This window comes from Trachurus japonicus, chromosome 21 (assembly GCF_045865225.1).
Source record: "Trachurus japonicus isolate A0001 chromosome 21, Traja_1.0".
Classification (NCBI taxonomy): domain Eukaryota; kingdom Metazoa; phylum Chordata; class Actinopteri; order Carangiformes; family Carangidae; genus Trachurus; species Trachurus japonicus.
In genome coordinates this window covers 8,505,948-8,525,044 of record NC_140927.1, presented here as the reverse complement: position 1 = coordinate 8,525,044, position 19,097 = coordinate 8,505,948, and the positions used below count along the sequence as shown (strand labels likewise).

The window sequence follows — 19,097 nt, the reverse complement described above, 5'->3', positions numbered from 1 at the left end:
TAATTTATTTTCCGTGATTGAAAGCAGGTTCTTGAATGTAACTCGGTCAAAGTCTGCTGCTGTTCTGTCAGGTCATGCATGATAAATGCTGACAAAGTTAGACTGTCAGACTTTCTTGATTTTAAACTTTGGCGGCTCTGCCTCTCGTCTTTTTGCCACTCCGTGAGTGTTCTGCAGTGTTGGGGGTAACGCGTTACAAAAGTAACGCAATTACAGTAATGTATTACTATTTGCTGTAACGCAGTAATATAACGCATTACTAATAAATTTTCGGTAATATTTTACTCGTTACAATCTAAGTAACGCGCGTTACAACGCATTTTAACCCGTTTAGCTGTTGTTTTTTAAAGAATTCACCAACACCGCGAGACATCCCGACAACAGAAAAAAGCCGGGACTCGGGAGCAAGCGCGATTTCCTGTTGTTTTTTTTTCTCTCCTGTTGAGGCTGATGATGACAACAGACACGACGCAGCCGGACTCTACGTTTGCGCGATGGACATTCGCCCATTATTTTCAGTTCCTCAAAGAGAAGGAGAAGAACATCATTGTAAAATGCAACCTGTGTGCGACACCGAGGGAACTCTCGACGTCAAAAAATAGCACGAGTAACTTAAAGAAACACCTGGACCGGTGCCACGCTAACACTAAGCTGAAAGAGAGGGATGCACCTGCGGAGAAGAGAAAGAAAAAAGAGGACGAGCATACGGGACAGACAAAGCAACAAAAGTTAAGTTTCTCTCGGTCTGCCATGGTTCTTGAAGCCAGAGAAGTGAGGAGACTGGTGGCAGAATTTATTGTGGAAGACATGCACTCCCTATCAACGGTAGAATCGCCAGCGTTCAGAAAGCTTGTCAGCAAAATCCCCGTGAGCAGCAACGACAAGGTAAGCTAACGTTGTCATAGAGAGTGGGCCATGCGGCCATGTATCTACCTTGTTATCATTTCAAATAACCTAAATAGCGAGTCCGTGCTGTTGAGGAGAAGTGAATCTCTCATGTTTTTTATTTTTTTATTATTTTTTTTTTTTTTACGGATATGCGAATATAGTCTGACCAATTTAAAAACAGCATGAGTTTAACATCTAGCTATCTTCTTAATTTTTCAGCATGTACTGCCTGACAGAAAAACATTCGCCAAAGATTTGGACAAGGCATATGCTGTCATGGAGAAGGAGCTGAAGAAAATACTCGAAGCCCAGCAGTATGTGTCAACAACAGCAGACATATGGAGTGCCAACAACAAAAGTTTTATGGGGGTCACCGTGCACTGGATTGATGCAGATACCTTGGCACGAAAGAAGGCTGCAATAGCTTGTAAAAGATTTAGGGGTAGACACACATATGATGCAATTGCAACAGAGCTGGAAGACATTTTTTCTCAGTATGGACTGACATACAATAAAGTGACTGCATGTGTGACGGACAATGGGAGCAACTTTGTTAAAGCCTTCAAGGAGCATCAGCAGCTTCAAGTGGAGTTGGAGGAGGAGGGGGAGGAGGAGGAGGGTGATGGTGAGGTGGAGTTCACAGACCTTCATAGTGTGCTTACTGTCGATGATGCGCAGCATGGACAATGTGTACTGCCTCCCCACCATAGATGTGCAGCCCATACACTTAATCTTATTGCAAACAATGAGGTTGTTAAGTGGCTGGTATCTAATCCAGAATCAAGGGCTGTGTATCGTAGTGCTACAGCTAAATGTTCAGCACTGTGGACAAAGGCCAGCCGCTCCACCATCGCATCAGAGTGCCTGGAAGAGGTCAGTGAAAGAAAGTTGATTGTCCCCACAACAACACGGTGGAACTCATTCTATAACGCCTATGCTCGTGTCATAGAAATGCCCCTCACTGACATAAATAGCCTATGCACACAGCTTCAGATTAAATGTATGAATGACAGGGAATACCAATTTCTCAAGGAGTATTGTTACATTATGAAGCCTTTCACAGTTGCATTGGACATCCTACAGGGTGAGGACACTTGCTTTTTTGGGACACTTCAACCAACACTCGAAGTTTTGATGGCCAAAACCTTAGTAATGACACAGGGCCTATCGCAAATGACCACTGGGCTGCCTGAGGTTATTGTGGGAGCAATCAAAACTCGATTTGCTGCGACGATTGATTCCAAGGATGCACTTCTGGCTGCTGTTTCGCTGCCAAAGTTCAAGCTGCGCTGGGTAAAAGAAGAATCCAGAAGAGACCACATCAAGCTCCTCCTCACAACGGAGTGCCGCTCCCTTACAACAGAAGAGCCTACAGCCCTGATGCCTGATCCCCCTCAACCTGCTGCTGCTGCCTCCAGCGAGGATGACTTTTTTTCTTTTGAAGTACAGCCCAGTGCCACAGCTGATGCGCCCATGTCAGTGGAAACAGAGGTAATGTCTTATCTCAGTTCTGCCCCTGTGATGGAAAGCCTGCACATGTTTCCAAGGATTAAAAAAATTGCACTCCGCTATAACACCCCAACACCATCCAGTGCACCAGTAGAAAGACTTTTCAGTCTTGGGAATCTTGTGCTCACCCCAAAACGCAACCGTCTTGGTGATGGACGCTTTCAGCGCCTTCTCCTGATGCGCTTCAACAGATATTTCAGTCAAGAGGGTGGTGGAATAGGCTAGTCCCCCCCACTACACCCTAGAACCAGAAGTAGGCTATGTCCAGGCCATGACTGCCTTTATAGTTCTGTTTACTTTACCAGCCTTGTAGGCTGCATGCTACCTCTGTTATATAGGCCATTTGACAGGAACAGGTTTCTGTGAAGAAATCATTTTTTATTTTCAATTTTATGTTTATTTATTTATCCAGTCTTACATTTTTTGTGAAGTTGGGAGTGAAATGACTGATTTATATTTCATATTTGCCAAATAGGCCCATGCACTTTATTTTATTTTCAGTATTCTTGAAGTACCTTATGTGCTTTAGCTAGAGTTCTAGCTATAAGTGATTGAAATTTTACCAGCCTTTCTGTGGTAGCCTACGTTGTAGCCATTTTTTTGGCAAATTTCCTGGCTTCTCTGGCCTGTGTTTTATTGATTAGCCGTTGTAGGCTATGTTTAGATTACATGTTAATGTTTGTTGGACTCATAAAACAGAAGTTGTGTCCATTCAGTGCATGGCATCTTTGTGCTGTAAGCTTGAATTAAAAGAGAATAAAACAATAGAAACTAAAAGAAAAAGAGATTGTGTGTTTGTCATATTATAAGGCTATAGGCTATGTTATAGTGGGCTCTAACTCTATTTTGTTTCATATGAATAGGCCAGGACTTTAAATATTTGCAGCATCTCCATCATAACTTACAGACTTTGATCATTTGTCTGCTTATATGATTCTAACTGTCATTGTTACTTATTGTATTGTGCCATGAGCCTTTACTGTGCCTATTATATGAAGTTATTAGTAGCTTTAGGGGCCTACACAGTCATTATGTTACATCATCCTCCACTGAATGTAAATAATCAGCTATAACAATCTGCAGTTTAGCATTTTTAAATGCTTAGTCATATATTTCTGTGGCTATTTTGTTGAAAGTAACTCAAAAGTAATACACAAGTAGTGTAACGCATTACAATTCAGAGATAGTAATATTGTAATGTAACTAATTACTTTCAAATGACAGTAACTAGTAATATATAATGTATTATATTTTGGATGTAACTTGCCCAACACTGGTGTTCTGCAGTGACTTCTGAGTACCTTGACTTTGACGGTCCTACTGCTCACCTCCGCTCATTTGAAAAAAAAAAAACCTCCGCCCTTTTGATTGTGCAACTGCAGTGGGTGATTTATTAATACGTAGTAAGAAGCTAAGACTACCGTTTAAACGCACACATAATTTTGAACTCTTTATTAACAGAAAGTAGGCAGATTTTGTATCAAAATAGTCTTTTTATAACGAAAAAAGACATTCTATGTAACAATTTATGCTCAGCAGCCGTGGGCACCCCCATATAGTCAGAATGGTATGGTCTTGGTTAGATTCGACTACGAGGTTCATAGTCGAATCAGACGCCTCCGAATCGAATCGTCGAATAGTCGACTTTTGGAGGTCAGCCCTACTTCTTTCTTTCTTTCTTTCTTTCTTTCTACTCCTTTTCTCTTTCTTTGTTTCTACCCCATTTCTTTCTTTCTTTCTTTGTACCGCTCTCTGTATATCTCTCTCTTTCATTTATCCACCCCAATTTCTTTTCTCTTTATCTTCTATTATTCTGTTTTTCTTACCTTTTTCTTTCACTATCTACCCTTCTCTCTGTGTCTTTTTCTTTCTTTCTGTCCTTTTGTTCTTTCTTTCTTTCTTTCTTTCTTTCTTTCTTTCTTTCTTTCTTTCTTTCTTTCTCCATCTACCCTTCCCATTTTCTTTCTTTCCTTCTGTCCTTTTCTTTCTTTCTTTCTTTCTTTCTTTCTTCAGCTCATTCAGCATTGTTTCAATAATTTCTTCAGCTCATTCAGCATTGCTTTCAGCATTCACACCATTTCCATTCTTGGAAATGTTTTTTCTAGTTGTCATTGCTTTTCATTTCATTTCATTTCATATCTATTTATTCCATTCATGGTTTACATACATTACGTTATTACATACATAACATCATAAATGGAAAGGAGCAGGATCAAGAAAAACTTGAATAATTAAAACTTCCATCATAATAATATCTCATAAGCTAATTATAAATAATAATTATTTGTTTTAAATAAGTTTAGTGTGTAGCACAACAACAAACTCTTGACTGTTTGATCACTGATCTACAGAATTAACATTTCTATTGATTTCTGTTTGTCAAAGTTAATTAGAGATGTCTTGAACTTGAGCGAGATGACTCTGAGAAGCCCCGCCCCTTCCAGTCTGGGGAAGTACCGCGCTCCCCGTTGCAGCATTGAGACTGTCCCCCCCAGCAGCCCCGAGTTTCAGGCTGTGACTGCTCTGCTGCAGGACAGGTAGCGCGCCGCCTCTCAAGTGCTCGTATGTCTGATGTAATTTCACAGTTTCTCATGGGGAAGATGAACCCATTTGGATCCACACAACCTGTCTCAGATGTAACTGAACACCACCTGGTATTTGTGTCCCTATTTAAAGGGATACTTCACCCAAAATCGATAACTCACCAATTTTCTACTCGTCTTCATGCCAAGGAAGGGTTCGGAGAACTTTCAGAGTTATCAAAATGCTTTTGGAGTTCCAGGGGGGGTCCGACTGGCAACGGATTTTCATATAATGGCGGCGGATAGAGCTCACTTTTGAATCATCCAAAACACACTATGAAACATCCAAATACCTCCATACTGCTCGTCTGTACTGACCCAAGTGTCCTGAAGCCACCACATGAAAAAGTTTGCTGCGTTCGTTCTTCGTTGTAAACCATTGGATGTATGATGTAAACACGGAAGAACATCTCACAGCAAATCTTGCACAGCCACTGGGAGCTACTGCTACAACAAGGCTAAAAACAGAGATCAAATGAATTTTTTCCAAACAAGTTTTTCATGTGGCGGCTTCAGGACACTTGGGTCAGTACAGACGAGCAGTATGGAGGTATCTGGATGTTTCATAGTGTGTGTTTTGGACCATTCAAAAGTGAGCACAATCCGCTGCCATTATATGAAAATCTGTTGCCAGCCGAACCCCCCCCCCCCCCCCGGAAATCTAAAAGCGTTTTGATGACTCCTTCATTGGCATGATGGTGAGTAGAAAATTGGTGAATTATTGATTTTGGGTGAAGTATCCCTTCAAGGCCATTCGGTGTCACAGATTTACTAGAGTTCACCCATCATTCAGACTCACTCTCCTGCTTTAGAGCAGCTCTGCTTGTGGTTTTATATATGTTAGAATAAAATGTAACATATTGAGAGTCACTCCTCTCAGTTGACCTTTAGTTGATCTCTGAAGTTGTGAAGCCAGTGAAGGAGGATATGAAACTTGCTATCTAGCGGGCCACACGCAGTTGTGGAGAGAAATGGTTTTTTTAACATGTGTGTGTATAGGGCAACCGCCCACTTGTGTATCCAGCAATGCATATTTTGTATAACCTGCTTGTTTGTACTCAATAAAAGGAAGCTGCAAACTGGGGAGCGTTGGAGTTGGCAGAGAACACTCAGGAGAAGTGTTGCGCTCCCCTAGCTAGTAAAAAGCCACAATTGTGTTTGTCTCAGTCTGTTCAGTGATCCAACGGTGAACGAACGGGGTATTTCTACCCAACATAATTGGTCCTTCGAGCCGGATTCCAAGACATCGTCGACGGGGGTGAAGACCGAGGACCCGCCGAAGTCTATCGATAGCCAGCATTCATCTGAGGGGTGCTGACAAAAGACCCGGAGAGTGAATTCTCTACCAGGCCGGTTGTCCAACGTTTCCAACCCCAGCGGCGATTGACGGAATCCAAACCAGAGGATCCTGATCAACGAGACAAAGTGAGTAAGAAAGAGTGTGTGTGACCTGATATACAGATGTTATACAGGGGAACAAATTGGTAACTCCGCCGGAAGGGAGTGGACTTGCTCTCAAATCAGGGTGAAGAGAGACTCGTCATATTGTCACAGTGCGGTAGCTCCGCCAGACAGAGAAAGAGACACACACACGACGGTACCGGTAAAAGTGCGAGTGAGTGAGTGAATGTGAGTGTGAGTGTCACTGGTGGAAGCAGCAGTACAGAGACTGAAACCTAACGGTGTTAACATAAATCTCTGTAGCCTGTTGAAGTACACACAGCAGTGAATTAAGACCAAAGGAGGAAAGACACGTAGTCTTATACTCCAAGATTGCCATAGCTATGGGAGGAAACAGCAGTAAGTAGTGGCCTACAGGCGACGCAAAATTTATGTTCATGTATGATCCCATAAGCGTTAAATACCTCGCGAAATGGATGAAAAAGAGAAAGTGTAGTATATTATCCACCTAAACTCTTTTCTTTATTGTCTTGTATTATCTTATGTTCTTCTTTGTGTATTTTCTAGAGTAAAGAAATGTGTAGACTAATGCCCTGCTTCACAGGTTCTATATTTAGCCCAGAAAGAATCTGTCTTGTCAGGTATCCTGAGACATGTGTTTCTTGTCTATTACCCTTCTTTGGTGGGTCATAGTTTCTGGGGATACTGGACACTATCTATTCTTAAGTTAGCTTGGTCAAGAGGTTAAATGTCAGAAAGCTAAGGATAAATTCTGTTTTTAGATCCTGTCTTTGTCTGACCATCCTGGTCAGTTATATCCTTCTGTGGGAGAAGGTGGAGTTTTAGAAAACATATATAAGGTTTGAGGTTTCAGGCCAAGAGAGAGTCATCTCAATTCTTGACACCAGAGATGCTCCACGATTCGGCATTTTTGTACACTGTTCTTCTTCTTGTAATAAACTCTTTTTGAATGCAAGAAAAGACGTGTCGGCGGTGATCCCTTCTCTTCATCAACACATCAATATACCACAAAAGTTTAGTGGAAAGTTAGCTGAAGGAGATGTAAAAAAATTGTTGAGAGAGCTCAGGGCAAGTGCAGCCACAAAAGGCAATGGAGGAAAGAGGAAGAAAGAAGAAACATAATGTGAACCATAGAACAGACGGCGTAGCACAGTGTATGAATTGGGCTATACATGCACAAGACGTCATGACAAAGAAAAAACAAAAAACCTCTGGAGCCTCTGTTTTCCTCTCCGAAGAACCATTCGAGCCACAACAAGTGTTCTACATGGGAAACAGAGGAGGGCACAGAGGCAGGGGCCGAGGCCGAGGCCGAGGCAAAGGAGAAGGTGACAGGGAGGACAGAGAATGCTGGAACTGCGGCAAAACTGGTCACCTATCGCGAAATTGTAGGAGCAGAGGTGGAGGTGGAGGCGGAAAAGAGTTTGATCCTCGTCGCAGACCGACTCCACACAACCCACAGTGGCAGCCCAGCTACTGACCAAAAAGAAACAACGAGCAAGTTATAGATATAGGGGAAATCATGCTAAATTGGTCCAATCAAGCCGTACTATAGAGAACTTTTCGTTAACGGAGTAAAAATAAAATTCTTATGTGACTCCGGGGCCGATACCACAACCTTAAATAAAGAAGTACCAGGCATGTGGCCATCATCAGGATACATGTATGTCAAATCAGCTAACGGCCTAATTAACAGAAGACAGCTGTCATCAAACGTAGAAATTGTAGACCCCACGACCAATCTAACAGCTCAGCTCCCTGTCCTATTCGCAAAAGACTGTCCAGTGGGTCTACTAGGGAGAGACTGCATGGAAAAACTAAAAATATCTCTAGTACCAGTCACTGGGGGAATGCAATCCAAAGGCCCAAAAGAAGATGTTCCTCACCAGCTGTTAGTACAGGAAGGGTGGGGTGAACCAAGATATTATTGGACATTAGATATATTAAACACACCCCCCCAGAGAACTGCACAGGCACTATTGGATCAGTGTCCTATGAAACCAGGGGTAGACGTTATGAAACCCGACGAACTCCACATAACTTTAAAATACAAGGCAACACCTGGTCCAGATCACGGGTTCGATAAACAGGTTCAACGTCTAGGTAGCCAACAAATAACCCTTAAAACAATGTACCAAACAAATGAGGGAGCAACAGGAGTCTCAGTCATAGTCTCATCAAAAGTAATGGACTTAGTCCATGACAGGACCCTCCACGTGTCTCTGACAAAACTCCCCGACCAGGGATGGAAAGACGTGGAGCGCATAGTACGCCAGGGAGAGAGTATGGCTGGTACATGGAAAAATGAATCAGATGGATGGCAAAGAAATGGAAATCTCAGGAGAAAACATTTGGGGTGGGTGATACAAACGCAAACGAGAACACATTTAGACGTGCCGCCGGGTACTGATGCAGAACTAGCATGATAACTATTGACACAGGACGAGGAGGAACTGTTAGCTGAGGTTCCAAAAGAAGTCTGGTCAAAAGGAAAAACAGACGTCGGACTCATGACAACAGCCTCAGAAGTAGTGGTCCGCCCAAAAACTAGCTACAGGCCAAGAATTAGACAATACCCACTAAGACCAGATGCAGAGGTGGGCATAGAACCGGTAATACAAGACATGCTCAAGGCAGGGATAATTAAAGAGGACCCAGAGGCATGTTGCAACACGCCCATTTTCCCCGTGCGTAAAGCTGATGGCAAAACATGGAGAATGATCCAAGACCTCAGAGAAGTAAATAAGGCAGTTGAAAGTGCCACACCAACGGTCCCAGACCCACACACATTACTCAACTCACTACAACCAGATAAAAGATGGTTTTCAGTAGTAGATTTAAGTAATGCATTTTTCTCTATCCCCGTGGCCAAAGAGTCACAAGGATGGTTTGGATTTACTCACAAAAACAAGAAATATTCATACAACAGGTTACCCCAAGGGTATTGCGAGAGTCCAAACATATTTTCATACGAAGTGAATAGATGTCTAGCAGATTGGACTGTACCAGAGGGTACACAATTCTTAGTGTATGTTGATGACATCCTGTTAGCCGCTCAAACACAACAACAATGTCAAAAGGCGACAGTTTCGCTCCTGGCTTACCTCGCTCATACAGGAAATAAAGTGTCACGAGAAAAGCTACAGTTGGCAAAACAAGAAGTGAAGTTTCTCGGTCACACTATCAGCGGGGAGGGGAGGAAGCTAAGCGATGACAGGAAACAAGCAATCACTAAGGCTCCAAAGCCTGAAACAAAAACAACAAATGATGCAATTTATGGGGCTGACTAATTTCTGCAGAAGCTGGGTGCTCGATTATGCAGTATTAACACAACCATTGTTAGACATGATGTATAAAGAGGAGTTACATCTGAAAGATAAACTCACATGGACGCCAGAAGGAGAACAAGCATTCACTACTTTGAAACAGACGTTAGTAAACACAGGGGTATTGGCCTTACCTGACTATTCGAAAGAATTTCTACAGACGGTAGACTGTAAACGCGGTTTCATGACATCCATGATAGCACAAAGACACGGCACGAAAATAAAGCCGATAGGCTACTATTCAAAAAGACTCGACCCTGTGGCAATGGCCTTACCACCGTCTGTGCAAGCAGTGTGTGCAGCAGCAATGGCGGTGGAAGCCACAGCTGAGCTGGTACTCTTCCACCCACTCATATTACACGTGACTCACGCTGTGCACTGTCTAATTAGTGAAACAAAAATGAGTTTTCTTTCACCGGCGCGTCACATGGCTCTGACAGCAACACTACTGCTGCAACCACACCTGCAGATAAAAAGATGCACAACATTAAACCCAGCCACATTACTTCCCATCGAGACCGATGGGACACCACACGATTGTAAAGCCGAGACTGAGAGTGTCAGTAAACCACGACCCGACCTTAAAGACACTCCCCTACCAGACGGACTTTTATGGTTTGTAGACGGATCTTGTTCAAAAAACAAATATGGAAAAAATCAAACGGGTTTTGCAGTGGTTAGTGAAACCAAAGTCATAACAATGTCAGCATTGCCATCACACTATTCCGCCCAAGCGGCCGAATTAATAGCACTCACCACAGCCTGTGAGTTTGCAAAAGGACAAAGCTTGACAGTATATACCGACAGCCAATACGCATTTTCCACTGTGCACACTTTTGCCGCGCAATGGGAAAGAAGAGGCATGAAAACATCAACAGGGAAACCTGTTGAACACGCAAAATTACTGACAAAACTGTTGGCTGCTGTACAATTGTCTAAACAATTGGCAACATCTGCAAATGTGCAGCACACACCCGCGAAACCGACAATGTATCACAAGGAAATGCATTTGCAGACGAAACTGCCAAAAAGGCAGCTCAGCAAACTGAAGTGTTAGTACAAGACACCGACAAACCACACATCATTCCACTAGATGTATTAAAAGACATGCAAAAGCAGACATCAGACGCTGAAAAAAGGAAGTGGGTAACACTTTATTTTAAGGGGTCCTTGTTCCTGTGTAGTTACCTAATTAATTGCAGTGTAATTACCTATGTAACTGCATGTAATAGCATGTACTTACATTGTAATTACATAGTGTATTTTGGTGTACTTACAGGTCCTTGTTACACTTGTAATAAGAAATGCTTGTTACAATACTTTGTCAAAGTGGCCTCTCTCTTTGGGGAAGGGGTACATCTGCAAGAAAAATGGGTGAAACCACAACCCATGTTGCCTGGGCAACCTTTTCCATCAATCTTCCTCCTGCCTCTTGAGTCTTGGAACATGTATGCTGTTACACAACTTAGTATATGTAACAGTTGTGTTAATACACCGTTGTTACTCTTTGATTCAGTGGAATGAGCACATTAAAATAAAGTGTACCTGCTGGGATACCTCAGTTCTTACACATTAACTGCAATAATCAGTGTCTTCGATAGTGTACCACATGTGCTGTTACACAACTTAGTATATGTAACAGTTGTGTTACACACTTGTTACTCTTTGATACAGTGTAATGAGCACATTAAAGTGTACCTGCTGGGATACCTCAGTCCTTAAACATTAACTGCAATAACCAGTGTCTTTGATAGTGTACCAAGTGTGCTGTTACACAACTTAGTATATGTAACAGTTGTGTTAATACACCTTTGTTACTCTTTGATACAGTGTAATAAGCACATTAAAGTGTACCTGCTGGGATACCTCAGTCCTTAAACATTAACTGCAATAACCAGTGTCTTTGATAGTGTACCAAGTGTGCTGTTACACAACTTAGTATATGTAACAGTTGTGTTAGTACACCGTTGTTACTCTTTGATACAGTGTAATAAGCACATTAAAATAAAGTGTACCTGGGATACCTCAGTCCTTAAACATTAACTGCAATAACCAGTGTCTTCAGTCTTGTACCACTTGTGCTGTTTCACAACTTAGTATATGTAACAGTTGTGTTAATACACCGTTGTTACTCTTTGATACAGTGTAATAAGAACATTAAAGTGTACCTGCTGGGATACCTCAGTTCTTAACCATTAACTGCAATAACCAGTGTCTTCGATAGTGTACCACGTGTGCTGTTACACAACTTAGTATATGCAACGATTGTGTTAGTACACACTTGTTTCTCTTTGATACAGTGGAATAAGCACATTAAAATAAAGTGTACCTGCTACATACTTACATGTAACATCATGCAGAAACTTGGTACTCAAGTATTTTTACATAAACCAATAACTAGAATAGCATTTTTTCAGAAAATGAGACAATGCTGGATAACTCAATTCATATGGAACTGAAAACATCATCAGCAATCTGTATGCATAAACCACACACTCAAAAAAATGCATTTCAGTGTTCCTTTATCGTCCTTTATTTTTATTATCCCCAAAAAACCACAAGGCTTGATCTTTTCCTGTCCTTTAATGGAGTCCTCTATTTCTCCTCCGTAAAACTGAAATGATCACAGAAACACAATTTACTTACAGTACTTACAGTAGCATTGCATGAATAGGTACACTTCAATTAGCATCCAGATTAACAAAATTAAAAGAGTTAGCATAGACTGAAAGCTAGCAAGGTATATTTACCGAAAACATAACTACTCATGTCTTAATTACAAAAATACACAATCATGTAACACTATTGACATATTCTACTCACAGATAAACATTCCCCAAGGCAAAAGCATCCAACAATATTATTTAGCAGTCTGTTTAGCCGTCTGTGCTCACTTTTACACCCGAGCATGAGAAGTGAGCATGCAACAGAAAAAACACAACATAGCTGGACTTGACGAGCCGAGCGCTCACTTCGACGCGGTTTCTCTGAACCAAAGAGAAGACCACTCACTCGGACGTGGTTTCTTTGAACAAAAGCACACACTTTTTTAACCCTCAAAGACAGTACAAAGACACTGGTTATTGCAGTTAATTTGTAAGAGTTGAGGTATCCCGACCCAGGTACACTTTATTTTAATGTGCTCATTCCACTGTATCAAAGAGTAACAACGGTGTACTAACACAACTGTTACATATACTAAGTTGTGTAACAGCACACGTGGTACACTATCGAAGACACTGGTTATTGCAGTTAATGGTTAAGAACTGAGGTATCCCAGCAGGTACACTTTAATGTTCTTATTACACTGTATCAAAGTGTAACAACGGTGTATTAACACAACTGTTACATAGACTAAGTTGTGAAACAGCATAAATGTTCCAAGACTCAAGAGGCAGGAGGAAGATTGATGGAAAAGGTTGCCCAGGCAACATGGGTTGTGGTTTCACCCATTTTTCTTGCAGGTGTACCCCTTCCCCAAAGAGAGAGGCCACTTTGACCAGGTATTGTAACAAGCATTTCTTATTACAAGTGTAACAAGGACCTGTAAGTACACCAAAATACACTATGTAATTACAATGTAAGTACATGCTATTACATGTAGTTACATAGGTAATTACACTGTAATTAATTAGGTAACTACACAGGAACAAGGACCCCTTAAAATAAAGTGTTACCAGGAAGGGGCTACAGAACGACGCAGTACTACAAAATGAACTATACACCATACAAAACAAGCCGATCCTACCTATAAATATGTACGAGATAGCAGCAAAAGTGAGCCATGGGCTCTGCCATGTCTCAACAGGAGGGATGGTACATCCGTTCCACCATATGTGTATGGACTTCATTGAGTTGTCAAAATATCAAAACTATAAATACTGCCTAGTGATGGTCTGCCCTTTAACTAAATGGGTAGAAATTGTACCCACATCTGCGCCTGACGCATTAACAGTTGCCAAAGCTCTCTGTAAAAGAATAATACCAACCCATGGTATTCCAGAAAAGATTTACAGCGATAATGGGACACATTTTGTAAACGAAGTTGTTAAAAAAGTATCAGAAAACATGGGAATACAACTTAAACACCACTGTGCCTACCACCCTCAGAGTGCAGGGTTAGTAGAGAGAACTAGTGGTACAATCAAACTAAGACTCAGAAAGACCATAGAGGAAACAGGAAGACCCTGGTTAGAGTGTATCAGCTTGGTAGAAATGTACATGAGAATCACGCCCACAAGCTCAGGGCTAACACCCTTTGAAAAGGCAGATCTTTCAGGTTACCTGTATGTGATAGCATACAAGAAGAACAGGATGCTAAAGCTGAATGCACATTAGCAGATTGGATGTGTTCACTATTTAAGACCACTGAAATACAAAGAGCAAATAATCTGCCAGATTCCTCTTGTCCATTACAGGATACCAAGCTGACACCTGGAGACCAGATCCTGTTGAAAGTCATCAAAAGAAAAACTTGGTCGACACCAAAGTGGGAAGGCCCCCACACCGTGCTGATTGCCACGCCCACTGCGGTAAAGATCGCTGAGCGCAGTACCTGGATCCACCAGTCACACTGTAAAAAGGTATTTCCAACCACCAGCGAGCAGTAGTGGAAGACCGGTTACAAAGGGTGGTGTTATCCATAGGAAGCACTAGTCTCAACCCGGTGAAGAAACCAACAGAACTACTGACTCATTAGGGTTAAGAAACCTTAGGGTGTGAGCCAAGCGCCGCCCAATAGTGTAGACATGGAGCGACAGAGGTGGCATCCGTTTCGCCGCCCAGGATGGTGCGGACTATGTTAAATCAGGATGAAACCACTGTATAGGAACTAAGAGAAAGACAAACTTATAAGTGTGACGAAATAACAGAAAGTACAAATGTAAGATGTTAATTTCTGAAGTTGTATAAGTGCCTCTAATATGTTCCACAGGAGGGAATGTTAGAATAAAATGTAACATATTGAGAGTCACTCCTCTCAGGAGAAGTGTTGCGCTCCCCTAGCTAGTAAAAAGCCACAATTGTGTTTGTCTCAGTCTGTTCAGTGATCCAACGGTGAACGAACGGGGTATTTCTACCCAACAATATATTTCTATACCTCCACCCTGCAGTTCTTTGATCGGTGATGCTTTCTCTGCTTCTCCTTTCTCTTCCATTTCAACCAAACCTACAATCTTAAACCTCAAGTTAGAACAGACAGAACAAACCCAGGAAATGCATTTCAGTCTCAGTCAACGTTTTCTCCCTCTCAAGTTAGAGAAAATACTTAAATGGTAAAATTCAAATGATCTGTGATTAGAAGAACTGGTGTATTAGTATTTGCTGAGTTTTTTTTTGTGCAGGCAGTCGTGTCCATACACACTAGGATAAATGAACTGTGTATTTGCAGCAAGGTGCAGATCCAACAGGTTCTGCATGTGAGCAGAGGTGTGGAGCTTCAGACATTCAAGAGTGAGATTGGGAACATTAAGCCACTCCTCCATTCCTCCAGCCCCAGCAACTTCGTAGGAATCCTGTCTCGGTGAGATCACACACATACACACACACAGTGTGGACACTGTGTTGACTTAAACCTGAAACAAAGTCATGATGAAATGTGAAGACTCAGTAGTGATATCTAACACAATGTCAGACATACTTGAACTGCTGCAATGAAAACACAATCCTGCACCTTTGTGTCTGTTGTCATTCATCTCATTCTGTTGTAAAAATGGTCCTGTTTCCCTTCTGCCTTCTCACACGCTGAAGAACAACCTCTCATTTTATCTAATTGAGCGTCCTGAGATCCAGCTTCTCTGTCAGGGTGAAATGTGTTGTTGCCAGATGATCCCGGTGGAATTAAAATTTCCAGAGATCTTTTTCTAAACTTTGCCTTTTGAATTTCAAAAGCCATGCTGCCTGCAGTGTGGGAATGCACCACCAGAGGAACATTACATATTCTTTTGGTTTATTTTTTGAAGGAAAAAGTTGAACAGACGTTTGATGAAGTGAAGTTTTCCCTCAACATTGTTCCTACAGAGTTTGTGGATAAATAAAGCTCAAGCAGAGACTCTCCAGTGCTGTTTGGAGACGAGGCTGTGTGAAGAGACTGGATGTGGTGGCATTGTTAGAGCTCGCCTCCTGCTTCATGTAGTACTTCTTTTCAAAACATAAACATAATTTAAACAATGGTTATGTCCCCTCACCATTCACTTGGAAATTACACAGTGATATAATAACCGTGCAGGTCTACATTTTAAAGGTTCCTTTTTGTATAAAGGTAGATGTCCATGTGTGGTGTGATTATAAAGCAGCTCTAGGTTCTATAGTAATACTGTGAAAGTATCAAAGCCTCACAGAGGACCTTAAAAACTTATATTTCTTGAACATTTATTTTCTAACCCTGATTTTTACTCTCACGTGAGTGGTCTGCTGTTGCCTCGTGTCGGAGTGGAGCATCATGGGATTGAGAGAACAGACATCGGTAATCTGGGCAGTGGAATCTACTTCACCGATGCGTTTAGGTTAGTGCTATTTTAGCAGACAACAGACAACCATGCTACACCGACATAAGAAAAACTTGTTCTTAATTTATCCACTTGATCAAAGTAAGAGCAAAACATGCTAAATAAACATAGAACGTCTTTTTACAAAAAGCCCCTCTCTCATCCTCCATGCCCTCCCCCTCGACAGCACCAGTCTGAAATACTCCAAGTGCAGCGTGACCGACGGCTCTCGGCTGCTGTTGGTGTGCGACGTGGCGTTGGGAAAATGCAAGGACGTCCACAAAAGAGACTTCACGCTCACCGAAGCCCCTGAGGGACACCACAGTGTGCACGGAGTCCGCTGCTGCCCTAACACTCACTCTGAGTTTGAGGTAGAGTTTGTGTAGGCCTATGTGTGATAAATAGATTAAAGCAGATATCATCGGCACGGCCGTTTCGGCTAATGCTGTGTTCAAGGCAGGCTTTTGAAACCGTAAGTTACAGCTTCAAGTCACAACTACGACTTGGTAGCGTTCCAGGTAACCCGTAGCTCGTGTTTTTACCGTCCTGTTGTCTGTGAAAGTTCCCTATAACGGCCACTCGTAACTTCCGACTCGTGAACTCGTACCAGATCGAACTGGTATGACTTCACAGGAAGGAAAAACACAAAGTACGAGTTTCCTTGAACGCACCATGAGTTAGCAGCCCCCGCCCTTGTCAGGCATCAATTGGTCCTCGTGCTACGTCACCACATTCACGCGCATCCCTTGGCTGCACACACAGCCCTTCATGCCGTTCTCTCCCCTCATTGGATAACACTTGTATCCCACAAGGAAAATTTTCTCCTCGGGTTACAGCAGAGCAGAGTGACGGAGAGACTCGTGTTTAGGCTGAAATACTTCATGTAAGTGATTGCTGACGGAAAATAGGACTATTTAGGACTTATATTAACAAAAACATTCCACTGATATCTGCTTTAATGGGTAGACCTCTAAATGAGCTGTCCCAAATCTGATTTCATCCCTAATATCGGACACTGATTAGCTGTGACAAGCTTTTTTAATTTGCTGAGTTCCAGTTCATTAAAGCTAATATTTTTGAAAATTGTCTTGTTTGTAAATTTCCTCTGGCAGCAAAGGGTCATCGTCAGATTGTGGTCGCACCATGAACGTCACATTTGACTTAACCTCCTTCAGCCTGACCACATCTATACTGTCTGTTACTGTGTGGACTTGTGTGTGTGACATGTGTGACTCTGCCTGTGCTCCAGGATGATGAGTATGTGGTGTACAGTCCTGACCAAGTCAAACTGAAGTACGTGGTTCGGTTCAGCATGGAGGGAGACAAGCTGAGGTATTTCAGTCCGACCATCAACACCTCCGCCGAGCCGTGTCCACCTCCCTCTGATCTGGGTGAGTGCCCAACTGCTCCTGAGGCTTTTCTGAAACATGAAGATGTCAAAGTTTGTTTTTTTAGTTTTTATGATTGAGATTAAATCTTTAACTTCAGTTCCTTAACTTTATTTTATTTTTTTTTATTTTTTTTTAACCAAAGAACTGAATATACAGTTCTCCATTGTACTCGGCTTAACTGTAAATACTGTAATATTAAATCCACTGAGCAGAACTAGTAACTGTGAGAGTGTTGAGGAAGTAATAGAGACAAAATTCTTCTTGTTTTGAGTCTTGCAGTGCTGATGTTTTGTTTTGGCAGTGAGAACCACTTCAGTAAACCAGATCCTGGTTTTATTTAATTAAATACTTGGTTTTACATGTATTTAAATTTACTGCCATTGTGTTGTGCCATGTAACTTCACTCTGATATTTCTTCTCATGTCCCGCGTTGTCGTGACCCAGCAGCCAGCCCGGATTTGGATGAGGGGGATGAAAAGGTTAAAAACCCTCTGGAGGACGTGAAAGCGGGACTGTTGGACAGCTCAGGCCAGCAGCTCCCCCTGCAGGCCGTCCATGTGAAGTGTAAACTGATGGATCTGCTCTCACAGGTTGGTTTTTTTTCTAGATTCATTTTGATAACAGCCTTGTGAACTGAGGGATGGATATAAAACCTAACCAGAGTTTGTCTTCTCTTTCGCCTACAGGTCATCATTTTCCAGAAATACACCAACACGAGCTCTGTGCCCATCGAGGCAAAGTATGTCTTCCCTCTGGATGACTCTGCAGCCGTGTGTGGATTTGAGGCTTTCATCAATGGGAAACATGTGGTGGGAAAGGTAACTCACCTTTTTTAAATCTCCAGTTGAGCTATTTCTTTATTGTCTCATGTCTTCATCATTATTCATTTGCTGATAAAAAGGAAGGTGAAAAAATTCAGTGCAGTTTGCATCTGTTTTATCTCACTGGCTGTACCATAGATAACAACACTAACACTGATCTCTAAACTAAATCATCAATTATTAGAGTCATAAATATGATAAATCAGAGAAAAGAGAAGTCACAGTTCCTCAGAGATGCAAAACAAACAGGAAATTAAAATAGATAATTCAGTACACTTCTCCAAAAATGTAAACAAACAGACAAATCATGGTACTCTCTGTAACCATGGCAACTCGTTTTCTCTTTGTCTGAAAAGTCTAGTTTATTTCCATACCGTCATCAGAGGAGCTGCTAACGTCTCTGCATGTCGCCGACATAAACAAACACGACGGCTTGACTCGTTTGACTGACAACTGACAAATAATGATGTCAGTCTGTGTGTTCAGCTGCATGTGGAGCAGATTTACTGAGTGAGGCTGTGTTGTTTAAAGTTTGTACTGTGTGCATCTATAGAATATTAGTACTTTTTCAATCCGTCATTGTATTATACTATCTATGACTGACGGATTAATCGTATTTTCATCATCATCGTGATATGAACATGTGCCATGAATACATTGCAAAAGGTCGCCT

General features: G+C 41.9%; 1 pseudogene across 1 annotated transcript in view; it reads left to right on the top strand.

Annotated features, from left to right (window-relative positions):
* The window catches only part of LOC146964738 (protein mono-ADP-ribosyltransferase PARP4-like), a 103,892-nt pseudogene that overhangs the window by 63,137 nt on the left and 21,658 nt on the right, over nt 1-19,097 (top strand). The window contains exons 8-14 of the transcript XR_015034573.1: nt 4,783-4,934; nt 15,117-15,248; nt 16,132-16,230; nt 16,400-16,583; nt 17,462-17,603; nt 18,051-18,193; nt 18,290-18,421. The product of XR_015034573.1 is annotated as a protein mono-ADP-ribosyltransferase PARP4-like (transcript). The remainder of the gene's footprint in view (nt 1-4,782; nt 4,935-15,116; nt 15,249-16,131; nt 16,231-16,399; nt 16,584-17,461; nt 17,604-18,050; nt 18,194-18,289; nt 18,422-19,097) is intronic.